General features: G+C 38.6%; 1 long non-coding RNA gene across 1 annotated transcript; it reads right to left on the bottom strand.

Moving 5' to 3' along the window:
• Positions 1–7722: 7722 nt before the first annotated feature.
• LOC124628426 (uncharacterized) lies at positions 7723–11942 on the bottom strand. Its single transcript, XR_006982947.2, has 2 exons — positions 11598–11942; positions 7723–9019 (listed from the first exon to the last, which is right to left on the bottom strand). It is a non-coding gene; the product is annotated as an uncharacterized LOC124628426 (long non-coding RNA).
• Positions 11943–16694: the final 4752 nt, after the last annotated feature.

Genomic DNA, 16694 nt, shown 5'->3' with positions numbered 1-16694 from the left:
AGCTCTCTGATCTTCATGTTGGATTATCCTTTCTTTTAAAACAACAAATGCATTCTTCACAGGTGAAACTGAAGGCTAAAACCAAGAGTAGATGTTCAGAGTTATGTATTGTTAACAATCAATCTAACAGGACACACCTGGGCAACTAGAAACACCTGTGAGTCACATTCCAATATTTTTGCTTGCCTACAAATTGGGCAGTCTGATACAAAATGTGCTGTGTTCTATGGCGTTTAACACGTCTACATATAAATAGCAGGAAATAAAAATTCTAGCTGAAAGCTGAAATTCTAAACTCTCTTCTCATATTCATGTTTTGATCTCAACTGCAAATGTCTCCAGTCTACAAGAAAAACAAATGAATTGGCCTTGCTGTTCCAGTAGTTTCAGAGGGGACTGTATGCATTTTTCAGAATCTGTAATGGATAGCTCATTGGATAACTAAAAAAAAAAAAAGCAATAATAAGATTTTGAAAGTACATTAATGATTATATAATGTACCTTTAAATTTAAGTTTTCAAATGCATGTTTAAAATGTACTTTCCCTTTACTTTACATACATGTTTGTAAATGTAGCATCAGTGGGTCACAAATAGCCCAATCATAGATTCACACACAATACTGTATCAAACACTGTGTGCACACATTTGAGTGTAATATACAATATTATGTGCACACATTTGAGTGTAATATATACAATATTATGACGGCCCAGCAAACATTTTAGGTTAGCACAGTCTTTTCTGAATGTTATGGTTCTGTCAGTTGGTTCCTAGACTGTTCAGGTGTATTGGGATGTTCTGAGAATATTTTCACATGATGTTTAAATGTGTTCATAGAACACTGCTGCAATGTTTCTAACTGTAGAACTTTAATTCCAAGTTTCCAAAATATTACTTTTTGTCAAAATGGGAAATGTTGTGTGCCCAACATTCTAATAACATTGAGTCAGAAGCCTAGCAGATGTATTTTGGAACATTGCCCAGAATGTATTTCTGGAATTTCCTACTGTAACTGTATATTGTAATGATATACTGTAATCCTACTATCCGGTGTCATCTATAGTTCCCTGTTTAGTCTGGTACTCTTCAGTTCTCACGGCAGCTCACGGTTATTTTCTTGCCACTGTCAAGTCTGGATTGCTCATTATAGATTTACAGCTCTTCTACCGTATTAAAGAACTGTACAAATAAAATTGAAGTGAATTGAACTGTATGTTACATTCACAGAACCTGTAGACTTCTTCTGTAATGTTACTATAATGTTATAATAAATTTTTATGTTGGAGCGTGGTACTGAAATTCTTAAATGACTTTACCCTGAAGCCAAGATGTAAATTTTGAGTGTTTTCATTCATGCAAATGAGGGAAGAGGAGGATTCAATTCATCCCTTTTTGATTTTTGATTTTCCAACAGCACTGAAAGAGGAAAGCCGAGCACACTCAGAATGTTCCAGCAAAGCCTTTTCCAAAAAGAGCTCTGACTACTTTACTGCACAAAGAAGGAAGGGAAAAAAAGGAAAGTGAACTGAATTCCTCTACTGCCTCTTTTTGATGTGCAGCCATGTACAGAAATCTGCATTTATAAACTGTTATCTGTCCAATACATTGAATTTGAGCTGTGTTTTATGAAGCATGCAATAGTAATTAAAGTGATCTTTTGTGTCAAAACAAGTTTGCAGCTTGCTTCAATAACCTCTTGCCATTTCTGCTTCATGTAAATGGATTATCATGTGCCTGCTTACAAGTGCTACCAAAAGACACTCAATAAAAGAGAAAAAGGGAAAAGATCATTGTTAGGGAAAATTAATCTGTAGGGCATTTTATGGAGCAAAAATAAGAATATATATCCCCTCAATTTTGTGCTAAGTGTGCTATAAAACTCTCCCTTGCGAAAGGTATAACACTTTTGCAGTGTACTGCAGGACAGATGCTATTGCTCGTGTTTATATTTAGCGCTTTTCCTCCCGTTATGAGTGTGAGGTGGAATAGAATGAATACCAGTTGCTGTATAATCTTTGTATGACTAACCACTGCAGCAAACCTACAGTAGCATCTCTGTCAGAACTGAGGTAGAAGCCAAACACACACACAATCACATTACAGAATTAGAGGTGGACACAAAGGCAGAATCTCAGTGAAACATTTTAATAAAGTATCAGACAAAGCACACCGCAAGAATTACATGGATAAAAAAAAAAGACCATAACATGATACGTGGGGACAGAACAAACGATGCAAGACCACAGTGCAGTGCTGAACGTGACTATATATACACATCAGTGCTAATGAGCTAAACGTGAAACAGGTGAATGAGACATGTGACATGGTGCAGTGGCTGATGGGAAACGTATTTCCTAGTCCTTCTCCAATATTACATGACATTACCCCCCCCACACACACACACACCCCTACACCCACCCCCCTTAATGTGTGGTTCTTGAAGCACATAATCAGTTCAAGAGGGGGTCCTGGATCCCCAGACCAGATGTCCAGAGTTCCACTGTGTGTCATCCCTCACAGGGCTGGATAGAGGATGCTTGACGTGTTCACTGAGGTTCAGAAATGGGTCAGTCTCTTCCGCACTGTAGAGAGATGACGTGCTATTCCTGGCCTGGCTTGAGCACGGAGTGATGGCTACTGTGCAGCCTGTGGGGAGAACGAAGCTCAAGGTGGAGCCCGAGGGGGGAGCAACATTCACCATGAAGCTAGACGGGGATTGATGCTCCCGAGGAGGGGGGGGGTGAAGTTCTCCGCAAGGCCAGAGGGGGGACCGAAGTTCTCCCTGAGGCCAGAGGGGGGAGCGGAGTATTACGGGGGAGTGATGTCCTCCATGGAGTAGGAAGGGGGAGCGAAATATGGCACAAAGCAAAGAAAAGGAGAGAAATCTTCAGCTAAGCATGGAGGCAGAACAACATCCTCAACAGAACAGGATGGCAGAGTGATGTCCTCAACCGAGCAGGAAGGCGGAGCAATGTCCAAAGCAGCCTGGCATAATGATGTCCGAGGCAGAGCAGGGAAGTAAAACGGAGCTCTTGGCTACACCGGGAGGTGGAGCAACATCTTCAGCTGAACAGGGAGACTGAGCAGTTTCCTCAGCTGAACAAGGAGGCTGAGTGATGTCCTCAGCTGAACAAGGAGGCTGAGTGATGTCCTCAGCTGAACAGGGAGGCTGAACAATGTTCTCCGTTGACTCGGTAGACTGAACGAGATCCACAGTAGGGGATTGAGGAAGATTGATGTCCTTAGTGGGGCAGGGAGGGTGGGAGATGGTTTCTGCCTGGCTGGAAGGCTCCTTCTCGAGATACGCCCTGAAGGAGTACATCATGTCGAGCCATTCACGATTGGCCTTGATCAGGGAGAATCTCCCTTCCTTCTCCCACCTTGGTTTTTCCATTTCGAAAAGGGCCTCTTGCATGCTGAAAAAAATCTGCTGCATCCATTCATTCGGTCTTGCGTTCTGTCCCGTTATAGAATTAGAGGCGGAGGGAAATGCAGAATCTCAGTGAAACATTTAATAAAGTATCGAACAAAGCACAACACAAGACTTCCATGGATCAAAAGACAAGCATAACGTGACACATGGGGACAAAACAAACAATGCAAGACCACAGTGCAGTGCTGAACGTGACTATATATACACACCAGTGCTACTGAGCTAAACGTGAAACAGGTGAATGAGACATGTAACATGGTGCAGTGGCTGATAGGAAACATAGTTCCTAGTCCTTCTCCAATATTACATGACACACACACACACACACACACACACACACACAACCAAACTGCCCATGCAGTGCTGCTTATAATCAGGATAATAGCACTGTGCATAATTCAATTACCCAGAGGTTCACTGCTGAAGGTGTGTGGGTCTGTGATAAGCCAACTGTGTTATCACGTCTTGCGTCTCTGTGCTGCTAACGGCTGCATAGGGGTTTAGAGAAAGAGAGGACTGCAAGGGCTATGGCAGTCATTGCCTTCATTATCATTTTGTCCTTTGGGGATGGTTGTGCATTCAGGTAATCATCTGTCATTGTGTGGGATTCATGAGAGTGGGCGGTGATGAGATCTAACCTATTGGTCCTGTGCTGAATATTGGTATGACCTGGCCTGCCTTTCTATCCGCAGGGAAATGGTGACACTGTCATTCATGAAAAGTCTTTGTGCTCTCTATATCTTCTTAGATATTCATCCAATGCCTGAAAAGCTAAGAAATATTGGTATGAAAATTTCAAATATCCAGGCAGCATTCCAAACATACTCCAATTTTCTCCATCTCTTTCCATTCAGGGAAACCTCCATTACCTTCTTTATGAGATCGCTTGCAGCCATGATGTGACCACTGAATGTTTGAGTCCTGAACAAACACCTGCCACCTTTTATATGGGCCTATATATTATTTATGTGAGTGTATGGGAGCCTCCTGTACCTGTGTGAGCTTGCATATGTATATGCAGCCATATGAGCATGTGAAGCAGGAATGGTGTGCTTTGTGTTGTAACTCTAGGCAAGTTAATGTATGTTCTCCCTGTTTTTCATCCCCAGTATGGCTTCCCATAAATTATTGTGTCTCAGGGAACAACCAAGCAGTCTAGTATTGGTCAGGAGAGTAACCATTTTACATACAAAAGTCACATGTCCTAGTTTGCCCAGGATGCATCTAGCTGTGCACTCAGCATTTCTGCAAGTGGAGGGTCAGCACTTGTTCCAGGCCTCTGATAACACCAGACCCCACCAGATTCTGGCTGAGACTGGAACCAACTGGAACTCAGGTAATGTTTATTTTAATGCATACAGAAGTAATATATACAGTAGGTACGTAGACAAATGTCTCGAGAAATATCTGGAAGTCTATCTAGAAGTCTAAGTCTCTCTCTCTCTCTCTCTCTCTCTCTCTCTCTCTCTCTATATATATATATATATATATATATATATATATATATATATATATATATATATATATATATATATATATATATAATCACATTACCGTCAAGTCAAGTGGGTTTTATTGTCCTTCCTCTATACAGCTTGTATACATTGGAATGAAATGATGTTTCTTCAGGACCATCGTACAACATGGAACAGTATGCAAAGACTATTTAAAGTGCAAATACACTTTAAAGTGTATTTACAGTGCGAGATGAGTGCAAAACAATAAATTCACAGGACAGTAAATACACAGGACAATAGATATACAGAACATGGACTGTAAGCTATTGTTTAATGTAGCAACACAAGTATAGCAGCAATACTGGCACCGAAAACATAGTATAAAGTGACTGATGCAGCTGTGTAAAGTGCAGTGTGCAGTAGTACTGAGTCTTACTGGGTTAGGTGTTTGACTAGCCCAGGTGAGCGTTGGTAGGCAGCAGGGTGTTGAGTAATCTGACTGCTTCAGGGAAGAAACTGTTGCAGAGTCTGCTGGTGGTAGCATGGATGTTCTGTTCCTGTACCTTCTGCTAGATGGCAGGAGGGTGAATAGTCCATGAGAGGGGTGAGAGGGGTCGTCCACAATACTGGTGGCTATGTGGAGGCAGCGGTTGTTGAAGGAGGTGCCAATGGTGTGTAGAGAGACCCTGATGATCTTTCCAGCTGTCCTCACAATTTGCTGTAGGGTCTTGCGGTCGGAGGCTGTGCGGTTCCCGTACCACATGGTGAGACAGCTGGTTAGAACGCTCTCTATCATCTCTCTGTAGAAGGAGTTGAGGATGGGAGGGGGAAGTTTGACTGTCTTCAGCCTCAGCAGAAAGTGGACGCACTGCTGGACTTTCTTGACTAGGAAGGTAGTGTTGATAGTCCAAGAGAGGTCCTCAGTCATGTGCACACCAAAAAACTTGGAGGTTTGACTCTCTCCAGTTATTCCATTGCAGTTGTTCTCATGCTAATCTTGCATGAGTGGTGGACAATATACTGTACTTTCCTGACTTTTCCAAGCTGCCCCAGAAATATTTTGTATGCCTTTTGGTAGGAAGCATAAACCAGAAGGCAACATGCTTTCTTGGACTCCAAGCTATGAATGACTGTGGCATCATTTGGAGTTGAACTCCAGTCTACTGATGATGTAGACTGATGATGCAGATGAGGTAAAAACTTAGACCACTGTGCAACCATGGTGGCACAGTTTGTTGTTATTTTAACAATGTATCATCCTTGTAAATTCCTAATAAATTGTGGGCTTGGAAGGCTGGTGTTTCCAGCTCAGATGTTTCTCCTGAAAGGCCTTAATGCATGTGAGACTGATGAACCATGATGGACATCTGGGAAGACCAGTGGCCTCAATTATACAACATGTGACAACCACCAATTAGCACAGAAAAACACAAGACTTATCCAAGCATTTGTAATGAATCTACCCGTCTAGATCACTAATGGTAACCTGGCATGAATGGGGACAGATATATGCTGAAAAGACACTGGGGCTGTCCTCTATTTCTGTAAGCTTGTCTAAATGGAGCACCTGATAATGCATGCAGCAAGATGACCTGTGTTAAATTAGCACACTTATTGTTGTTTTGGCTTACACTCTAGACTGTGTGGGCTAGATCCTCCAGTCGTTTTACAGCAGGTGGTAATTTAACATTGGACATTGAACTGCACTTGGAATAGTCACATTTCACTTTTCACACACAGTAAACTGAAGATGACTTTTATTCTTTTTATTTCCGTTTGGCATAGATGTTATGTTCCTATATAAGCGACCAAGCTTGTGATGGCTCTTTGTTTGTTTAGCCCTCAGGCGAAAGATGGTGGGAAAAGAAATCCAGCAAATCAGGACACAAAGGCAGGAATTCTACACATGTGGCAATATACACAAACATTGCAGAAATTCAGATTGTGTCAACCTTGAGCATTGTGGATGACTTCCACACACATTTGTCATACCAGCACATTGTTTTGATGTGCACTTTGATGATGAACTTCAGGGCAGGATGAATGTGAAATGCAGGGAGGTGAAATATTAGGCTTATCCTGTCAACACAGTGGCACACCAGGGAAGTTGTCACGGGCCGAGGCCAGATGAGATTCCTGGGAACAATTAGTGGTGTATGGTCATGTAGAATAAAAAAAATCTGAAGTACATCTATTTAATCAAACTATTATGGTCAAAGTAAAATTAAATATTTCCCCTATTTTATAAAATGGTTTAGCTGCATTTCTATGGTAAGAACATCCACATCTTTTGTCTAATTAGACATTTTTCCATATGTAGAGCACAAAGAAAACAGAAAAGGGGAAGAAGAACTGGTTAACTGGACTGGCAAATAAGTTCTTAAAGCTATACTGAATATCACATTAGAATGAGTTATAGTTCAGTTATGTGTCACAGGCATTTGCATTGTGTGTGTGTGTGTGTGTGTGTGTGTGTGTGTGTGTGTGTGTGTGTGTGTGTGTGTGTTTTTTTCCTTGGGGCCCCCTTTTAAACAATTTGTCCCATGCCATGCTGATATGCACTGCAGGCCTGATTATTCTTATACGTCTCAGAAAGTATGTTTGGTGCGTTTTTTGTTAAGACAGTGCTTCTTTTGTGTACACTGTAACCTCAGTTTGACCTTCGCTTTCTAGGGAAGAGTATTGACTACATAAACAGCAGCATGAACTCATTTTACATGTCTAAACTTACTGTTTTTTTTTGTTTGTTTGTTTTTTACTGAATTTAAAGACTGCATGTGTGTGTGGGGGGGTTTAACAGATCACTGTACAGCACAGAATGAAGCATATATCCTCTGATATGTACAATCTTTAATTGAATTTTCCTCCAAAGAAAGAACAAACAGTATACTCTCTGATGCTGATTTTCAACTAGCCATCTAAATGTGCTGAGGTGCTTTTGTTTACTTCCCTGTACATTTATCGTCCTTTAATCCTTTAGTAATCCATGATTTTAATTTTTTTATCAATTGGAAAAAAAAAACTTACACTATTTTATTATCTCCCGCTTTATCTCTTTTGTTCTCCACCCCCACACAGTGTGTAAACTCGCCATTTTCAATTTCTCCTTTCATACTTTCTCTGCCCTTGAATCTATCTTGATTAGGAAGAGGGTACTGTATCAAATGAAGGTGTGCCAAGAAATGTCCACTGTAGAGCTAGTTCCAGACCCCTGTCCTTTTGTGTACATTCAAAGTTTTTCTGACCTGCCCAGCCATCCATTTGTTTAACTAGCATGACAGAAGCAAATGCACTGCTCCTACTTAAAATGGCACTCAAGCGAGTCATGTGACAGCTGTATGCGGAGGCTGTTGGAGACTGTTTTCCAGCAATATAAGACCTGCACAACTCCATACACACCCTCTCTTTCCAGCCTCTCAGATACCAGCAGGTTTAACCAATCACTGTGCAGCCTGCCTTCCCTACTTTGCATGTTCATAGTATCCCTGGCCTTTCCTTAAGTCACAGTGCGGTATTTTATGCCCTTTATCCACAGTTCAATGTGCCTGAACGTCTCCACAACGGCATAGTGCTGTTTAGTTAAACTTCACCCTACAGACTGTAACAAAGACATATTTCTGTGATTACATGGTTCACTTCCTCTGGTGCTTGCTCAGGTCGTCCTTGAGGCACCCAACACTGTAGTTCTAACAAGGTTAGAGTAAAGAGCCTTCCTGTCCCATTCAGATTTTCCCACTAAGTACAAAGCTAAGATGAGGTTCACTTATACTCAGAAGATTAACTCCCATTAAGAGACTATTAGAATCAGGGTCATTCGAGAAATTAAATCCAAATATACATTATTGTACAAAAATTTACATAAGAAGCTGCTGTGCAGACATCAGAGGCCATTACAACAGCATTAAAGCAGCAATTAAACTGTTTAAAAGTTGTTCAACTCAATTTCCCCTCTGTTGTTTCCACATAAAAACAAAAACAGCTAATGAACTGGTTTTAAAACAGTAGCCTTTGTAGATTTAAGGTAAATGAGGGACAGTGCAGAGTAATTTACTTTTTAAATAAAATTAAGTATCTCATATTTTACTTGCCACTGTTGCTGTCTTCTACTGCATGTGTAATCACATCACCTGTGAAATACAGTGAATTTGAAAGTAGACGGCTATTACATTGTTTTGTCTTGATAACCCAGCATAATGATTGTGAAATTAAACAACAACCACTAGCACAAAACAACAACAATAATATTAATAACAACATCACCATCATCACCACCACCACCATCATCATCATCAACAACAATAATATTAATTACAACATCAACGTCATCATCACTGTCGTCATCATTATCATCATCGAAAACAACAATAATAATAACAATCCTCCATCCATCATTCCACCCATCCATTTTCTGTACTGCTTATCCTTCACAGGGTCACCTGTCCCAGGAGACTTAGGGTACAAGGATGGGGGACAGCCTGGATGGGGTACTAACCCATCACAGGGCAAAATTCACAAACACAAACTATACTACAGTAATAATAATAATAATAATAATAATAATAATAATTTTCATGATTACACTTAATGTTGAATGAATGAATGAATGCCTTTTATTGTCACTATACACATGTACAATGAAATTAAGAGCCACTCCTTTTTGTTCCGTGCAAACATATACATTCAATACACAAGAAGATTAAACAGATAATACACAGATAAATAAATAAGATAAATAAACAAAATAAATAAACAAGATATACAATATATGCAAGATATATGCACGATAGATAGATATTAGGGTGGATGGCGGAGGTACTATGAAATGCACAGTTTGAGACAATATATACATATGCTGTGGACTCAGTACATGTGTTTGTTTATCATGGTAATAGCTTTTGGGAAGAAACTATTCTTAAATCTGCTAGTCCTTGTTTTGATGCACCTGTAACGTCTCCCTGAGGGCAACAGATTGCTTTACAAGTTTAGAAATACAAATAAATACAAAGACACAAAACTTTGATAAAACAAACAAATAAACATGATGTCCAGCTCCTTCACATCTTAGTTTATTATCCAGGTATTTATCTTAAAGAAAATTATTCAGTAACTACTAGGATTTCAGTTGTAACGACAATGCAACTAATAGAAAATGCATGTACAGTGCCCTCCACTAATTTTGGCACCCTTGGTAAATATGAGCAAAGAAGGCTTTGGAAAATTGTCTTTATTTTTTAACCTTTTGTTATTTTGTTAAACAAATTCACAAACATAATCTGCTCTCATGAATATCAGACAATTGCAAACACAAGACAGATGTCATGTATCAGGAAACTCTGGACTCCAGTTCCCATCAGCCACTGCACTGCACTACATGTCACAAGACCACCTGCACCTGATTCACGTTCTGTTAATGAGCACTCTTGTATATATAGCCATTGTCTGCACTGTTTCTCGGTCTTTTGTTGTCTTAGACTACCATGTTCCATGTTTCTGTGTTTTGTTTCATGCCACAGTATTTTGCCTAGTTGTCTTAGTGTCTTTGTTTTGTTCTTTGATTGTTTAAATAAATGTTATATACTGCGATTGCTTCCGAGCCCATCCTTGTTTTGTGACAACAGATTTATAAAAAAATATATATATATCTTTGTTAAGTATAAGTGTGCACCAATTATAGGCACCCCTATGAATTCATATGAGAAAAATATATTTGAAGTATATTCCCATTGATATTTTACTTACATAAGTATCCTACATGACCACAAGTTGTTTGGAAGAGTTTCAAGAAAAAAGCCTCTACTCTCATCCAAAAACAAACTCAAGTGTCTTCAGTTTGCCAGACACTACTAGAACTTCAAATGAGATCGGGTTCTATAGTCAGATGAAACCAAAAACAGAGCTTTTTGGCAATAAACACCAGAGGTGGTTTTGGCGCACACAGAGAGGTAGTCATATGGAAAAGTACCTCTTGCACATGGTTAAATATGATGGTGGCTCTTTAATGTTTTGTGGCTGTTTTTTTGTCAGAGGACCTGGACATTTTGTTAGGATACATGGCATCATGGACTCTATCAAATATCAACAGATATTAAATGAAAACCTGACTGCCTCTGCCAGAAATCTGAAAATGGGCCGTGGTTGGATCTTCCAGCAGGACAATGATCCAAAACACCCATCAAAATCAACTCAAAAATGGTTTACTGACCACAAAATCAAGGTCCTGTCATGGCCTTGAAACCCCATAGAAAACCTGTGGGGTGAACTGAAGAGGAGAGTCCACCAGAGTTTGAAGGATCTGGAGAGATTCTGTGTGGAGGAATGATCTCAGATCCCTTGCCATGTATTCTCCAACCTCATCAGGCATTATAGGAGAAGACTCAATGCTGTTATCTTGGCAAAGAGAGGTAGCACAAAATATTGACTAAAAGGGTACCAATAATTGTTGCACACCTATACCTAACAAACATATGTTTATTTGGATAAACCTGTGTTGTGTTTGCAATTGTTTGATACCCATGAGAGCAAAAGTTTACACAATAAAGACACTTTTTCACAGCCATCTTTGCTCATATTTAACAAGGTTGCCAATATTAGTGGAGGACACTGTAGTTATGAGAATGAGGAATCTAAGTCTGAGCCCACCAACAGGTCCTACGGGGTTTAAGGGTTTACAGTTCCTAATTTAAGTTTTTATTAAATTGAACTTACCTACTATACAGGGTGAACCATATAATCATCTTTTCAGAATCATAATACCTCCGTTTCAGGGGACTGTAATGAAAGTAAATACAATTGTTTTGTTTAGTGCTCGGTTGCAAATCCTTTGCAATCCATGACCATCCATGACCCATAAATATTACCAGATGCTTGACCCTGTAGCAATCAATTTAAATGTGGTAGATATAAGACCCAATTCATTATTTACTGCACTGTATATGAACAAATCTCCAGTGAGAGATATGGAGATGTGAGCAGACATACACACAAACACGCACACACATACACACGCACACACAGACACATGTGTCTATCTATCCATCTATCTATCTATCTATCTATCTATCTATCTATCTATCTATCTCTATATATCTATATCTATATATATATATATATATATATATATATATATATATATATATATATATATATATATAGATATATAGATAGATAGATAGATAGATAGATAGATAGATAGATATAGATAATTTTAACAAATGGCAACCATTTCTAAATGAAACACAAAAAAAGACAAAACCACTCAGTGAATGAGTAACTTTTAGGTTAACGTTTTGGTCTTGTGACTAGGAAAATCCAAGACAACTTCTGCACTTTTGCAAAGTTATTCTCATTCTTAGACAAAACTTAACATTTCCTATTTTCTAATGCAGGAACAACTTTGTCATACATTGCTTAAATTAACCTTCAGTTATGGCTTGGCAAAATAGTAATTTACACAATACACAAAAAATACATAAGACAGGACAACCGAACAGTATTGTTTGGGAAAACCAGTGGAGACAATTGTCTGTAAATATTGACTATGAACTTTAGCAGCAATAATGAGTAAATGATAGCAGCAAAAAAAGTCTTATAATATTAAAAGTGTCCCATAGCAGCATTATGAATTATTAGCAGCATTTTAAATGTTATTGTTGTGAAACATCTGCAAAATCTTTTATTCTTTTGTGTTTATCTTTTGTATTGTATCAGCTATAAACAATTATGTTACAAAGAAACCATATGAGATACTGGAGATCCTGACGCCGTCTGTCCGCTGGAATACCTGATCAATCCTGATGATCCACTTCTGCTTGGAGCATCCTTCACCTGAAAATTCACTCACTGCTGCTGGGTATGGCCCTGCTTGGACAGCCTAAAGATCACCATGAGATTGCTGGTCACACTAAAGATGGCTGTGGATGTTCTTACTTGGATAGCCCAAAGACTGTACTTGCTAAGAACAGTTTACACTCAAGTCTAAATCATTGAACCGTCAATAACTTCACTTTGATACTATAGACTTGAGGTTAAAAAAAATTAATCAGAAATGACTCTGATGCTCATACTCAAATTCCTGACGTGGCACTGTTTGACATTTAGTAAACTGTTATAGTAGGGAAACTATTTATAATTGCACTATTCAGTGTCACTAAGATGAGGATGGGTTCCCTTTTGAGTCTTGAGTCTCAGGGTTTCTTCCTCATGTCATCTCAGGGAGGATTTCCTTGCCATCCTTGCCAATTGCTTAGGGATACATTTAAATCTATATTCAGATTTCTGTAAAGCTGATTTGTCACCATGTTCATTGTTAAAAGCGCTATATAAATAAAGTTGAAATGAATTGAATTGAAAGAGTTAAGTGCTATGTCCTGAAGACTCTTCCACGGTGGAAAACCATAATGACTATTACAAAGTGCTGACACCCAAGAGTCCTTCCATAAATGTTAAATAAACATTGCCTTAGAGAAAGCTTCACCAAATCAATAATTATGTGATTATTAATATAAACATTAATCCGAATTTCAGCCAGCACTATTGTCAGAGAAATTCATCAACACCTTCTGACCAATCAGATATTGAATTGTCTATAAGTGTTTGTTTAAAAAAATGCACAGCAATGATTTAGAGTAACACAACAAAGTTAAATATAAAATACAGCTGGTTACTGACAAACCTCAAAACCGTGTTGGAAATCTTCAAATTATAGCTTTATCCTGAGTGTTGCAAAGCACTAACACTGGAGACTCCTTGCAAAAATGTTAAATAAACATCACCTCATGGGTAACCACCATATTAATGATTACACCCACTTTTTTTCAATCAATTTATGTGGAGAGTCTGCTATACAAGTCCCTCTGTAAGTTGTTACTACAGAAATGATAACATTAGAATGAAGACATTATTATAAATCTTGCTGTTATTCAATGCATTCTGACCAATCAGAATCAAGGTTTCGAAACCTGTTGTAAAATGCTTTTAATTAATGTCTCTTTATGTGTTTACACATGAAACATTGAGCGGAACACTGAGCAACACCACAATGTTAAATTGTGATGTAACTTTGACCGTATCAAACGGAAAACCAGCAACCAGCATTGGAAAATAATGTGCAAACTGTATTTACTATTGCCTGTGGACAGCTTGGGTTGGATGCACAACAAAGTTGACCTCTAAAAGCCCAAGCCTCATGGGTGAATCAATACGATAATGTGATTGAGGAAATGGGGTATTCCACTGAGTTATACAGACAGCACAGTTGTCTACTCTGACAGTTGTGCAAAAGGGCCACTCACCCGTGTAATCTTTCACAGCACCGTAGCAGGTGATATGCACATCCGGGCTGTATGTAGCACACACAGTGGGATTGTGACTACTGGCAGAGTTTTTAAAGGACCTTGGATTCCTCAATGTCACCTGCTGGCCCATTGTTCACTCTGGATCACTGTTACAACAGCGTAGTAATGTCATTCAGATCCCTTTTATCACTGATCTGGTTTATTATTGTTTCTGTTCAGCTCTGAGGACGGAGCAGTTCTCAGGGTTTAGTTGTGTCACAATAACAAGATCAAAGAGCAAACTGCCAATCCTTGTTCAGAGCCCAAGAGCCATTACATCAAGCATTTAAGGTTGGTTCACATTATACACTTTACTGTTCAATTCCAATTTTTTGTCAATAGTGTGAACAGATCTCTGTCATTGAGTTTCAGAATCATTAGCATCACATGCATGAGCCACGTTTGTCATTCATCACAAACATGGATCATGCGTGTGGTGTTAATGATTTCAAGAGTATATTTGTAAGACAGTAATCCATCATTGTAGCAGCAGAATTAATGAATCAGCAGGCAAATCCTTTTGTTTGGAGTTCGGCTGATGGTTCATCAGCTGTTCATAATTAGGCTGAGTGTAAATAGGCCAAATGCAGAGTTGCTGTTTTTGCAGCTGGTACTGGCAGTCCTCCATTTTTTTTTCAAGTTTGCTGCTGCTAGCATGCGGCGTATGATGGACATGGCAGTGAAATGTGCATGCATGGTGAAGTCTGATGAAAAAGTCTGGAAATATGTATGTATCCAATCTAGAATAACAAACTGCCAGTCAACCCCCCCCCCCCCCCTCACCCCCCCAGTATTTAACTGGGTTTTACAAAGTATACAGATACACATATATGTAAAAAAAATGTTGTTATCTTAAACAGAGAAGTATTAATAAATACTTTTTGCAGTAAGTAAATGTGAAATAAAATGTTTCAGAACTGTCCTGAGCCCAGCTGTGTTAGTAGTTACCTCTGAAATCACATATTTCCTCATACAAAACATAAAAATTAAACAGAAAACAGAGGAAAAGGAGTTTAGAAATAAATATTAAGCTCTTTAAGTAAAACATGGAGAATAAAACTGGGACTTGGATATGCATCAGTACCTATCTCATGTACTGTATACACTGTAATACACACATTGTGATACACTACTTATACATGCTGTGATACATTATTTCTACTAATACATTATCCCCATCTATTGCTGTGATGTCTTAAGAAGTAAATTATAGTTTCACATGCCTGGTCCTAAGCTTGAATTGTTGTTGTTTTTGCACTGTTAATTAGTTACTTATGATGTATAATATATTTTTGCAATAGACCAAACAAAACAATACAGAGTAGTAGTTAAATAAGGAAGCCTACATCTTTGTAGAAGTAATTAATGGTCATACTCAGATATTACTGGGACTCTTAGTGAGTGTTTTATTCAAGCCAGCACATGTTTCCTGATTAGATTAAATCTAGATTGTTCCAATAAAATAAAGTACTCCCTCATGTTCCAGTTGAGGTCATTTTAACAAAAAATGCTAAAGTGTAGAGTATAGAGAAAATCTTTGACTGGTAGTACGTAAACGTGGTTCAAATATGATTTGGGGAAATTATATATTTGTATTCTTTCAATAACAATCAGATGTGTGCCACTTCGATCTTTTAATCTAGGCTTAAATATTGCCTCAGCAGCACACAGATCATTTAAAATAAAATGTAACAAAATGTGCTGGATTAAAAGACCTTTCAATCAGTAATATCTTGATTTACTCTTCCCTAAGACGTGAACCATTTAGTAATGCAGATACAGTAGCTACAGTAGATAGACAGAATGGTGTTCAGTGGGTTGTTGGACTGAGGGCACTTTCTGATTTGACTGAGGAATCACAGCACAATTTTCAAACAAGCCTGTCGATTTAGATCTATTATTAATGTTAATTCAATGGGCGTTTCTGGGTCAGTTAATAGATTTCTTTTGCAATTGTGACTGAAATGAAGCTGGACTATGTGTTTTGGTCTGTAGCGCTGGAGCATGGCAGTAAACAAGTGAGTCACACTAACTGCAATGAAAAGATTTACATCACAGCTCAAAATGTTTGGTTAATGTTGGGCAGTGAGAAAATGGCAAAGTACTTCAGTATCATTAGTGAAAAATGGTCAATGATTTCCAGATGTCAACAACTCCCAGGAAACACAAGTGGCATTCGTCTAATAAATTCCAGGTCTTGTTGTGGACAACTAAAATGCCAATGTCATGTGTCAGTGAGCTAATTACTGTATTTATACTAGTAAATTTTGGAAATAGTGTCAGATACGCAGGTGCTTGTGAGGAACACTGCCTAGTCTAAATATGAGTTTGCATTGATGCAGAAGCGAAAAAATAAAATAAACAAATAGCCCAGCCTTCCTGTATAAATGAGTCATAGGATGATGAGTAACTGAGACAGTGCATCCTATTAAGGATTACTACTTTTTGATTGAATTTGCTTTGTAGTTCA

Source organism: Ictalurus punctatus, chromosome 8 (assembly GCF_001660625.3).
Source record: "Ictalurus punctatus breed USDA103 chromosome 8, Coco_2.0, whole genome shotgun sequence".
Lineage (NCBI taxonomy): Eukaryota > Metazoa > Chordata > Actinopteri > Siluriformes > Ictaluridae > Ictalurus > Ictalurus punctatus.
Note: the sequence above shows the minus strand (reverse complement) of the source record. Positions and strands in the feature narration are given on the sequence as shown.